The sequence below is a fragment of the Palaemon carinicauda genome, unplaced genomic scaffold (assembly GCF_036898095.1).
Source record: "Palaemon carinicauda isolate YSFRI2023 unplaced genomic scaffold, ASM3689809v2 scaffold600, whole genome shotgun sequence".
NCBI lineage: Eukaryota > Metazoa > Arthropoda > Malacostraca > Decapoda > Palaemonidae > Palaemon > Palaemon carinicauda.
Window position 1 is genome coordinate 1 of NW_027171873.1, and position 13,110 is coordinate 13,110.

Here is a 13,110-nt window from a genome sequence, read left to right on the forward strand (position 1 = left end):
ATTCATATTTGCAAACACGGTTCATCATCTCAGGCCTGCACGCTGCCCGATACTGATCTCACCCGTACTGTGCTCCTCTAGTTTGGAAGGGCATGAATGTTTAATGTTTCTTAGGGACATTTTTTGCCTATTCAGCTGTCAGATTTCTTTTGTTCCTCCCATTCTGCCTGAATCCTCCCAGCAAGGTTAATTTTTGCCATTCAAAATAGGTTTCTCAGTATTGGTCCTTGCACATCCTAATCTTTCACCTGTCCCTTTGCTAATTTGAATAATCCTTCTTTTCCTCTGCTGTGCTGAAGGCTTTCCTGTACATGTTGATTCAACACTACAGTATGTCCCTCTTCCTATATGTTCCTGCCCAGATGCCTTTTATTGGCAACTTTCAGCAAACTTTTGAAGGCAAAAATATATTTTTCTATCTGAAAACATTACCAATCTTCTTTTTGTTGAAACCTGAAATTAGAGAGACAAAACTTAAGTCTGTTGTAGCTCCACAGAAGTAATTTCCATGCTGAGAGAGAACTCATGATTGAAGCAAACTTGGCTGCGTACTGACAATTTCCTTAGAGTTTAGTCAGTTGAGTTCGTAGGCCATGTAATGAAGAGCATTGCTCTTTCCTTCATCATTTTTATCGAGAAATAAGAACCTGCTTTTCTGGAGGAATCATCAGTTTTTATCCTTTGGCTGGTTCTTCCCGAGTCGGTCAAATGATTGTGAGCCTGACATTTCAGTTTTCTCCCTTGGCTGTGATCCAAAACTTGTCTCCATAAGCCAGTTTAAGGTCAATAGGAGGGAATAAGAGGACTGTCCTTTCCCATAGAGAGTTGTCTGCTCTCCTTTGTTAGGAGGGAGTAACAGAGGTCACTCGCTGAGTGATTCCTTCGTATTTCATCAGGCAGAACGTGAGCCTGGTGTGACAGCTACGGCTGTGGCATCAGTTACAGGTACTGTACTCCAGCCACCAGTCGCTATCACTCTAGGTCAATAAAAGGTCTGTCTGCCTCGTCTCCCATTGACGAGTCTCGTAGGCCTTAACTCTTCCAGGTTATTGCCACTTCATGCCTTTGGGCACAACAAGGCTCTTAGAGCTTTGTGAAGCCAAGCTTTTCGGGACCTGTGCCTAACGAGGAAGAAACAGCTAGTCTTCAAGTCTAGCACAGCGTTTTTCGTTCCCATCCGAGGGGATGACATAAGGCTATTCACCAACGTTCTTTTCGGTGGTAGGAGTACTAAGAGGAGAGGCGAAGGTTTGTGAGACCCTCACCTCGTGCGAGACTCTCGCCTCGCCTTAATACCCTTGGCAGGTTTGTGAGACCCTCGCCTTAGCACAAATGGCGGGTTTGTGAAACCCTTCTCGCTAGCGCTATACTGTACTGTAGTAGCGTACGCTACTGGGCTTAATCGTAAAGGAGATTCAATGCTGGCGGTTTCTAATTCTCTTGGGCGCTTGCAGAGCTTTGCGGATGCTCGCCAGCATTTGCTAGTATCAGATGGCGTTCACGAACACTTGCAAGCGTTTGTGGATGATCGCCAATGTTTGCTAGTATCAGATGGCGTTCACGAACACTTGCAAGCGTTTGTGGATGATCGCCAGCGTTTGTGGACACACGCCAGCACTTGCTGGCAAGCCTATACGAACCTGCCTAGTGTTTGTGTTCTTGGCATTCTGAGATGACAAATCCCTCGTGCAAGACTTCGCTTCTTCATGGATAACTCTCATCCCTGAGAAGTTTTGCACAACTGCAGGCGTTCATTAAAACTCTATAAAAGGCTGAAACGAACTCCTGTGGTGCATGTGCTCTCGCCATGGCAAAACCTCAGGATTATTGCCCCAAATACGGTTTACTACCCAGGGCTTGAGGTAGCTGTATGCGTCAGTGTTCCCCTGGACACAACGAGTTCTCGTTAGACGTCGAGTTTCGGGAAGTATAATCCTTCTGGGTTATTTTTTTCGGCTTTGTTGCCCTACGAAATCAAGAGCTCTTTGGAACACAAGCGCAACGAGCTTGTGATATACAGTATACCCTTATAAGGTTATTATTTCAAGCCTTTGTTCCCAAGGGATAGGTATTAGCTTCTGCTTATGTTTACGAACGATAGCAAGCCCTGCCCATAAGGTGTACAGACAAACATTGTCAGCTTCTCATTAAGTTTATGAACGATAGCATGCCCCGTACACAAGGTGGCCAGACAAAGGTTTCAGCTCTCATTACATTTACGAACGTTAGTAAGCCCCACTCATAACGCAGGTAGGCAAACCAATGGAGCTATGATTGCTACACTAGCTGTATGTTTTGTTTTCCTGGGTGCATGTGCTCACATCTTAAAAATACTAAAAATTCCTTGGGCAATAATGTTGCGATTCATCGCACATACATTATTCCTGCAAGCGGGCTGAGACTTTTCAAATGTTTACATGCAGGCAAAAAGGTTACACGTGGGGCTGCAGACGGGCATGTGCATATGCGGGCCAGCGAATTTTTTGCCGACGAGTTCTATATACCATCTTACAATTAGAACTCAGTTCTAATAAATCATTAGTGTTAATGGCTATATACCATACTGGAAACCAGCTTATATACTGTATTACTCTTCTTCGTTCGCGTAACCAGACATACTGGATATGCTGTCTACTTTCATCCCAGGTAGTTCCTATCTAACTTTTATTGGAGGTCTTGGTTTTAAAAAATTCTGAAAGTTCACATAAGTAAATTTGTATCCTGAAAGGGAACATTCAAAACTTATACCAGTTTTACCGATCAGAGACAAAGAAATACAAATGTTTTTGTCGTTCATTGGAAGGAGGAGGTCTCAGTTAAAAACATTTATCAATGTTTTCCAACTGAGTTCCGGATGCAATTCATAATTTGGGTTACGCCTGTATGATCGTCCGTATCCCTGGTCTGTGTTAAGTGTCCATAGATGGACTTATACATACATACATACATTACCTGTCCAACAAAAGATTGAAGACGTGTCAATCTTACCTTTCGGAAGTAGTTGTATGCGATTGATTGTTACCGACCGGTCTCTTGCCTGAAAGCGATCGCTAAGGAGATTCGCTGTAATAACATCTTACTCACGGAGTACTGTCGACCCTGGTTTACCGATTATAACATATTTATCCCGCCAAGTCTCATTGGTGGCAGATGGAGCAAGATCCTCCTCCCCTTCATAGCAGATGTGTGTAACTGGTTGCACATCTTGACATCAACTTGAGATGTTACTTGCTACGCAATCTCTAGACCCCTTAAGAGGAGCCAAGGAGAATTGACTTTTCGCCTGAGGATCAAGGTCGTTTGTTCCACTCAATGGAACTTGCTAACCCTTAGGGGGTGCAATAGGCACAATCCTTAGGTATGGTTTAACATCCTACTGGGTATTGGTTGACCAGGTAGTCCAGAGCCCTTCCCAGTTTCCGATGATCGGGTTGGTGGTGGGGGGGGGATTTTTTCTCACAGGTAAACTGCAGGAACAACCTGTCCCTGGCAGTCTTAATAGCCTTTTATGAAGGAATGCCTCCTCCTGTAGGAGTGCATAACGCTACTCACCAGGCTGCTACGGGAGACAGGTCGTAAGAAAATACCCTGGTCTATCTACTTGGGTGTGAACACAGACTCTAGTTTTGCAAGGAAATCTTGTGCAGTGTTGCGTATCCATTCACCGAGTAAGGTGGGCCGAGAAACTCGTCTACTTGACTAAGAGAGGCGTCTCACTTCTGCTACATGTAGTGTTCTCTTCAGGGCGAGTCTTTCCATCAAGACCCTCACACACAAGAAGCAAGGTCCAGAATAAAGGCGAGTTCTACGTCGTGATACCTGGGCGAGCTGAGAAAGGCATGCACCGTTAGATCTGTTGACTTTGAGAACTGGGAAAGGTGCACAAATCAGTGCACAGTTCCAACTCTCACCTTGCAGTTGGGCGAACTGGAACGAGCATCCTCTACCAGTTTTTGCCCCATGATCATGGACACACTCCTCGCAAGTGCACACAGGTAACAATTAACTGCAAGAGCTGAGAAAGGCTCGCTTTTCCAGCCATCACCATGGAAGTACACACTCCCAGCAGGACAAATGAGAAGAGGTGTGCAAGCCAGGGCACCTTACCAGCCTTTGCCTTGCCAAAGCTCACCCTTGCAAAGAGGAATGGCATGTAGCATCCCCTTCACAGACCAACCATCTTCAGACTGTTCCACCTTTGTTCGAGACCACACTTAGCAAGGTCTTTCTGTTAGGGGATCAAGTACCTGCAGAGCTTTCTCTCAAGAGACAAATTGCTAGCACCAGTGGCAAAATGGCTGGGACATCTATCATTTCTCGAGAAGTTAGTTCCTATTGGCCGTCTCCACATACGATCTCTATAGTGACAGCTGATGACCTTCTGGTCTTTGCACAAAGACCCACCGAGTACCCTAGTGCCAGTGGGACCCAGACAGAAGAGAGACCTGAGTTGGTGGATGTCGGACACCAAACTCCTCAGAGGAGCAGATCCTCTCTCTCTTCCCCTAGACATGAGTCTTTTTGTAGTTTATATGTGACATATTTGTTTTTGACGTTGTTAATAGTTTATATATGACATATCTGTTATGACGTTGTTACTTTTTTTAGAATGATTTACTGTTAATTTGTTCTCTTCAGTTATTTATTTCCTTATTTCCTTTCCTCACTGGGCTATTTTTCCCTATTGGAGCCCCTGGGCTTATAGCATCTTGCTTTTCCAATTAGGGTTGTAGCTTGGATAGTAATAATAATAATAATAATAATAATAATTTGTTGCTCTTCACAGACACATTAAAAGAAGGGGGGACTCATCTGTTACACCGGACCTCATCCAGACTCTGTCCAAATCCGAAAGGCGGTGCCACAAAACCTCCTGGAAATGAGGGCAGCCTATCTGACCCTCAGGTACCTTCATCACCTCCTTTCAGGGCATTATGTAGTGCTGATGAGTGTCAACACTACAGTAGTGTTCCACTCAAACAAACAAGGAGAGACCTTTACACAGTATCTATATCTGCTAGCTGTGAAAATCCTAAGGTGGATGGAAGAAAATTTGGTAGCCTTAACAACCCACTTTATCCGGGGCAAGAAGAATGTGCTTGCGGACAGTCTGAACAGGAGGACTCAGATAGTTGGCTCTGAATGGACAATCAAACTGTACTTGACGTCGGAAACTTCTGGTGTACCACTCACCAGTACCGGAACCATAAGCGTTCAAGCAGGATGCTTTTCAACACCCTTGGGACAGGATGGATGTCTATGCGTTCCCCTCCTTCTGCCTAGTAAGGAGGGTATTGAACAGGGTAAGGGCATCGCAAAATCTAGCAAAGACCCTGGGATCTGCTGTGGCAACATAGAGAATGGTTTCTGGACCCTCTATATCTGCTCACAGAGGTACCAAGAGAGTTCCCTCTACTTTCCGAGCTTCTCAGACTACCTCACATGGAGATTTTCCACCAAGCGATACCATCGCTAGGTTTTCACATCTGGAGGCGATCCAGCAACTACTCGCAAGAGGGGCTTTTTGAAGCTGGTTGCTATGCGCATGGCAAGATACCTCAGTGAGTCGTCGTCTATGGTGTATCAGGCGAAGTGGTCCGTCTTTTGTAGTGGAGGTTGACGGGGTATCTCTCCACTCAGAGCTGGTATTCCAGCAATAGCGGAGTTTTTACTGTTCCTCAGGGGGGGAAAAAACTCACTCAGTGTCGGTGGTGAAAGGCTTTTGTTCATCCTTGAACATTGTCTTCGAACTGAATCAAGTTAACATTTCTTCCTCGCCGGAATTGTCACTCCTCATATGGAACTTCGAGTGTTCTGGTCCTTAGTCGAAAGTTGGACCATCTCCTTGGAACATTGCCAGGGTCTTACGTTCACAGAAAGGAGTCCCTTATGAGCCTCCACGTCAAGCCTTGGATAAGGAAGTGACCTCAAAGACGGTTTTCTTTTCGCCCTGACCTCTGCAGGTAGAGTCAGCGAGCTACGTTGTCTTTCATACGTCATCACCCATTCGAGGGGATGGGTGGCAGGTCACACTCGGTTTCGTCCCTGAGTTTGTTGCAAAGACTAAACATCCGTCCCTAGCGAATCCTAGATTTGGGCCCTTTCGGATTGGGAGTCACTAAACAGTAACAGACGATACTGATCAACTGTTACTATGCCTTATAAGGAAGATGAGGTTATATCTAATAAGGATGAGAAGAGCTCGACCCCAGATCAAGAAGCTGTTCGTCAGCACGGGGAAGACCAAGAGGAGAATCACAGAGAACTCAATCTCCTCTTGGATCCGGCGAGTAATAGGAAAGGGCAAGGGCCTCAGACACCTCGACGTCAAGTAGATGTCCCCATGCCCATGATGTTAGGGCAGTAAGTACTTTTCTGGCATTCCGAAATAATTTTTCTGTTCAGCTGGTACTTCAAGCAGGCAGGTGGAAACGTCAAACAACATTCACCTCCCGCTACCTGCAAGAAATAACTGACAGGAGCCTAGACACATTCTCAATAGGTCCTTTGGTGGCTGCTCATAACGTGATCTAAACACTTCAGCTCCTTTGCCGGACAAGTACCAGTGGTTCGAGGGCAAAGGATTACCCGCGAAGTAAGTATAGGATGAATGTGGCAGTGACTAGGCACTTCCTACTTCATCTTCCCCTCTCTTGGGGCGCAGCATTTGGGGAACTCTGCACAGCTAACCTGCTTCTTCTGTTGGTGAGTTTCACGCTCTTTGGACAATCATATATACATGTATATATGTGGTATGCCTCCGTCCTTCTGTCAGGGGAAGGTGGAAAGAAATACCGTATATGTTAGTAGAGGCCACGGCCCGAATAACTATGATGTATGTTCCAAGAGATTGATTCCTTATTTGCCAGCCATGATTGCCCAGGCCGTTTTCCGACAAGGATAACGTGGTGCAGGATCCCTCAACTATACAGAGACTGTCCCGGGACAGTTGCCAGCCATTTGGTTTTGGACTTCCACCTAAAGGTGAGTCTCCAGAGTAATGAGCAGAAGTTTTGTATTTTGGAACAAATGACAAATTTGGAATTAATTTGTATTGTTTCCGTGCAATACAAACCTAGAGCTCTTTACACATACAGTACTGACCTGCCAGCAACAACACCCTGAAAGCCCTGCTGCAATTACAAAAGTGACGGTTAGTCGCTAGTGCTGGTGTGAGCGGGAAGGTTAACCTACCCCGCTCCCTGTCCCCACTAACTAGTGGTGGGTAGTTACACCCTGACAAAAAGCTTTTCGGCTGGTTTCAGCTTCACCAAAATAATACTCCATAGTAAAGAGCTCAAGGTTTTCATTGCTAGGAAAAAGACAAATTACTTCCAAACTTGTCATATTTAGTTAAGTGATTTTTATTATCATTATCATTATTATTATTACTTGCTAAGCTACAACCCTAGTTGGAAAAGCATGATGCTATAAGCCCAGGGGCTCCAACAGGAAAAATAGCTCAGTGAGGAAAGGGAACAAGGAAAAATTAAATATTTTAAGAAGAGCAACAATATTAAAATGAATATCACTTTATGAACTATAAAAACTTTAACAAAACAAGAGGAAGAGAAATAAGATATAAGATAGAACAGTGTGCCCGAGTGTACCCTCAAGTAAGAGAACTCTAACCCAAGACAGTGGAAGACCATGGTACAGAGGCTATGGCACTACCCAAAATTAGAGAACAATGGTTTGATTTTGGAGTGTCTCTCCTAGAAGAGCTGCTTACCATAGCTAAAGAGTCTCTTCTACCCTTACAAAGAGGAAAGTGGCCACTGAACAATTACAGTGCAGTAGTTAACTCCCTGGGAAAAGAAGAATTGTTTGGTAATCTCAGTGTTGTCAGGTGTAAGATGACAGAGAAGTCTGTTAAGAATAGGCCAGACTATTCGGTGTCTGTGTAGGTAAGGGGAAAGAACCGTAACCAGAGAGAAAGATCCAATGTAATACTGTCTGGCCAGTCAAAGGGCCCCATAACTTTCTAGCGGTAGTATTTCAATGGACGGCTGGTGCCCTGGCCAACCTACTACCTTCTATTGAATTGACATTGACCTGCAAATGTGTTAATCAGGCAATGATTGTACAGTGAACCCTCGCTACTTCGCGGTTCGACCATCGCGGATTTTTTCCATAACCCATATATATACAGTAATATATGTATATATATATATATATATATATATATATATATATATATATATATATATATATATATATATATATATATATATATATATATATATATATATATATATATATATATATATATGTATTTATGTATATATGTATGTATATATGTAGGTATGTATATGTGTATATATATAAATATATATATATACACACACATATATATATATATATATATATATATATATATATATATATATATATATATATATATATATATATATATATATATATATATATATATATATATATCTAAAGTAGGAAGATGTGATGTAGTTCTAAGGGAAAAAAGTATGGGAAATATGTCTGGGTAATAAGCAAAGCTCTACCTCCAGTTTGTTTCTTCATTATGATCAGAGATAAACGTAAACAAAACATTGGTTGCCATTTTTTATCGTGCTTTTTAGCGTGTTTAGGAAACGCATGATATAAAATCGCCTTTAATATTTGTGCCTGTTTTAGTTTAGGGTACTGTAGTACATGCATTAAGTGTTCTGTACATTAAAGGGTAGTTTGTTAACAGTACTACGTAAAAGGGAAGGTTTTAAAAGTCTGAATATACATGTTGAATAAATAGGTAAATATGGTGTCACTACTTCGCGGATTTTCACCTATCGCGGCCGCGTCTGGAACCTATCTACCGCGATAGACGAGGGTTCACTGTATTCTGAAAGTAATAACTTGATGTATTTTGGAAAATTTTGCTCTAGGTCTTTTGACGCTTTTTGAAAAGTAAAAAGATTTTTTCAATATTAATCTTACCCGATAATCATGTAGCTGTCAACTCTGTTGCCGACAGAAATCTACGGTCGGGATACGCCAGCGATCGCTATACAGGTGGGGGTGTACACAACAGCGCCATCTGTGGTCAGGTACTCCAGTACTTCTTGTCAATACCACCTCAATTTTTCCTCTGTCGTGCCTCCGGCTAGACCTACATGGATACGCTGTTGATTCTGGAGTTATTGTTCACGATTTGGTGATGTATTTGCTCTAGAGTTTAGCCTTCGCTATTCAGGAAGCTTTATCATTAGCTTAGCAAGTTTTTGGAATTAATTTGATTTAATTTTTTATTTAATTTTGGTGATGAAGAGAGTATGAACTCTCTTTCACTTTTAAATGGCCGACCCTTCCCTTAGACGGAAGTGTTGGTGTCGAAGAGAGTATAGACTCTCTTTCTTAATTTTGCTTAACAAAGTTATAAATTTATTTTATATCTCTCCGCCCTTTATAGGCCTCTTCGATTAACTTCCTTTTATTATAAACTTAAAATTAATTTTTATGTTTGTTTATATTCGACCTTTCCTAATAGGCGGTCTTTTCTTGGAACCGAAGTTAATTAACATTGAGCCCGTCATTTCGTTTTTACCTGTTAACATATTATGCTATTTTAATGTTTTTGAAAGAATTTCTTTGATAGTCTCGTACTGTTTTCAAAGTTGAACTAACGTTTTGTTTTGTCTCTGCAGTTGTTGACGTTCAGAACGTTCAACTTGCGCTCTATCGTTACGATAGAGAGAGAGTATTCACGGTTTCACGTTGCAGTAAGAGTAAACCGATTCTAGCGTTTTGTTCATTCTTTCTTAGCTTAAATGGTTTTAATTCTAATAAAGGAACTTTTTATTTGGGAAATCTTTCAGTTTTTTTCCTTTAACAATAATATGTTTTAACGATATATATAATTGGGCTCATCTCTCAGGTTCTAAGTCAAGAGAGAGAGAGAGAGATAGAGACGGAGGGAGAGAGAGGAGGATAAACGTTTCGTTCAAGCGGGTAACGTTGTTATCGTTTTTGCTCTTCTCCCTAGTCTCTTTAGGGGAAGAAGGTAAACGTTTCTAGAGTTTTATTCTTGTTCCCAGGCTTTATGCGGTGAGAGATTTTAAACGTAGTTTATTTGATCTAGTGTTTAGTCTTTTCCAGCCACTGAATTATTTATCTTTCATTATGTTTTTCTGTTACATTGTAATACTGTTTTCGCAATTACTAACTTTTAATGAAGGATAGAATTGCGTGTTTCAGGTACAAACCACTTAAAGTTTCGAGTAGTTGAAATAAGTGCAAACAGAAAATCAAAAGTGATAAAGTGATAAGCGCAAAGTGTTACAGTGTTGCGTTCGAGGGTTCGTCTGTTCGTGCCAGTTGTTCGCCTAGTCTGGGACCTCTTACAAGCTCCCAAGCCCAGGGGAGAAGTAACGTCGAAGGACTTATGGGTTCATCAGGCCTTGATCAACGAACAGACGTTTCCCTCCGTGGTTTCGGGTGTAACCAACTCACGTAGCCGACGTGATCACCCCACCCACACAAAGACGAGAGAGCCCATTTATTCCTCGTCTGCGGAAGAGGTTTCTCGCAGAAACCATGGACCAAATCTTGCAGCTTTTAAGTGCAAGTCGGTCCCTTCCGCGCAAGTCCAACTCCTAGGTGTAGCCATTAGCACTTGGTCAGTTCGGACTTGCTGCAGTACGACAACTGCACACCTCCCAGAGAGGCAAGGTGGTACCGCAACAGGCAGTAACTCCGTCTGTTGCCGCACCAGCTGTTTTAGACCTTCAGTCTCAACGGACAGTAGCTCCGTTTGTTGTTGTCTTTCATAGACCCTAGTGGTCTATGCTGCAGACAATGCAGTCTCAGCTTGCGGTTTTGATGCAGGAGTTTCAGGCAGAGAAGGTTAGCACACCTCCTCCTGCGAGCGCTCCTCCACCTCTGCGCAGTCCACCCTGCCAGACGTATGATGTTGAGGCTCCTCCTGCCTCCATGCGTGAGCTGCCGCATTGGGAGTTGCCAGGTACCAGCGCTATGCAGCAACCTCCTCTTACCTTGAGGCAGGAGCCTCTTGCTATGCGGCAACCTCCTCAACCCTTGAGGCAGAAGCCTCATGCGTTGCGGCAACCTCCTCCACCCATGAGGCAGGAGCCTCATGCGTTGCGGCAACCTCCTCCACCCATGAGGCAGCAGCCTCATGCTATGCGGCAACCTCCTCTACCCATGAGGCAGGAGCCTCATGCTATGAGGAGCCTCATGCTATGCGGCATCCTCCTCAACCCATGAGGCAGGAGCCTCATGCTATGCGGCAACCTCCTCTACCCATGAGGCAGGAGCCTCATGCTATGCGGCATCCTCCTCAAACCATGAGGCAGGAGCCTCATGCTATGCGGCATCCTCCTCAACCCATGAGGCAGGAGCCTCATGCTATGAGGAGCCTCATGCTATGCGGCATCCTCCTCAACCCATGAGGCAGGGACCTCATGCTATGAGGAGCCTCATGCTATGCGGCATCCTCCTCAACCCATGAGGCAGGAGCCTCATGCTATGCGGCAACCTCCTCTACCCATGAGGCAGGAGCCTCATGCTATGCGGCATCCTCCTCAACCCATGAGGCAGGAGCCTCATGCTATGAGGAGCCTCATGCTATGCGGCATCCTCCTCAAACCATGAGGCAGGAGCCTCATGCTATGCGGCAACCGCCTCAACCCATGAGGCAGGAGCCTCATACTATGCGGCATCCTCCTCAACGCATGCGGCATGAGCCTCATCCCTTGCAGCATGAGCCTCATCCCATGCAGCATGAGCCTCATACCATGCAGCATGAGCCTCATCCCATGCAGCATGAGCCTCATCCCATGCAGCATAAGCCGCACGCCATGCAACATGCTCTGCTTACCTTACAGCATGCTCTACATACAGCATGCTCTGCATACAGCATGCTCTGCATACCTTACCGCATGCTCCTCAGTCACACATCTTTGGTTGTTGCCAACTCACAAGACTGTCAAGCAGTTTCATAACGTTGCCTTCTGGTCTGCTGCTTTTGCACCAGTGAAACCCTCACTGAGAGAACTTAGCTTTTCTCGGATATGGTTCCTGTAGATGAGAAAGTGCTATTCTCCCTCCTTCTGATATTCCCTTGAGGACTCTGTCATTTGGAGAGGAGCCTTTAGCTGCTTAGCCTCCTATGGACTTTTATTTAAGCATAACATGCTTCCAGGGAGGGTAATGGTTCCACTTCAGTCGCTAACCCCGTCTGTTACCACACCTGCTCCCATAGACCTTGAGCTTTGTTGCAAGACATGCAGTCCAAGCTTAGTCCTTGTTAGAGGATTTTTTGTTTACGGAGTCAGTGTGTCACTGGGAAGACGTTCAACAACCAGCAGAAGTGACTTGTTGTGACGCAGTGCGGCAACCTCAGCAACCCGATAAGGAGTTGTCTGTACGACCCAGACAGTCTAGACAGTTTCGGGTTGTCGCTGTACTTCCTCGCTTCCCCATGGTTGACAGTTCACAGACTGTGCAGCAGTACCATGATCTTGTGTCCGGCTCCGTCAGACGACTGGCTTTTAAGAGCTCCCACAAGTCGTCGCTGTCTGGAGATTCTCAGATGGACTATGGATCTGACCAAGGAACTGGGCCTCCTGGTCAATTTTGAGGAGTCCCAGCTCGTCCCATCCCAGACCATTGTCTACCTGGGTATGGATCTTCAGAGTCGAGCTTTTCGGGCTTTTCCGTCGGCCCCAAGGATCTACCAAGCCCTAGAATGCATCCAGAGCATGCTGAGAAGGAACCGATGCTCAGTCAGGTAGTGGATGAGTCTAACAGGGACACTTTCATCGCTGGCCCTGTTCATCGAGTTAGGGAGACGCCACCTCCGCCCCCTTCAGTATCTTCTAGCTGCTCACTGGATAAAGGACATGACGCTAGAGACGGTCTCAGTTCCTGTTTCCGAAGAGAGGAGGTCTACTCTCACGTGGTGAAAGAACAGCTTTCTTCTCAAGGAAGTCTACCTTTGGCTGTTCAGAAACCCGACCGCCGTCTCTTCTCTGACGCATCAGACACGGGCTGGGGTGCGACTTTGGACGGACAGGAATGCTCGGGAACATGGAATCAGGAGCAAAGGACACTTCACATCAATTGCAAGGAGCTGTT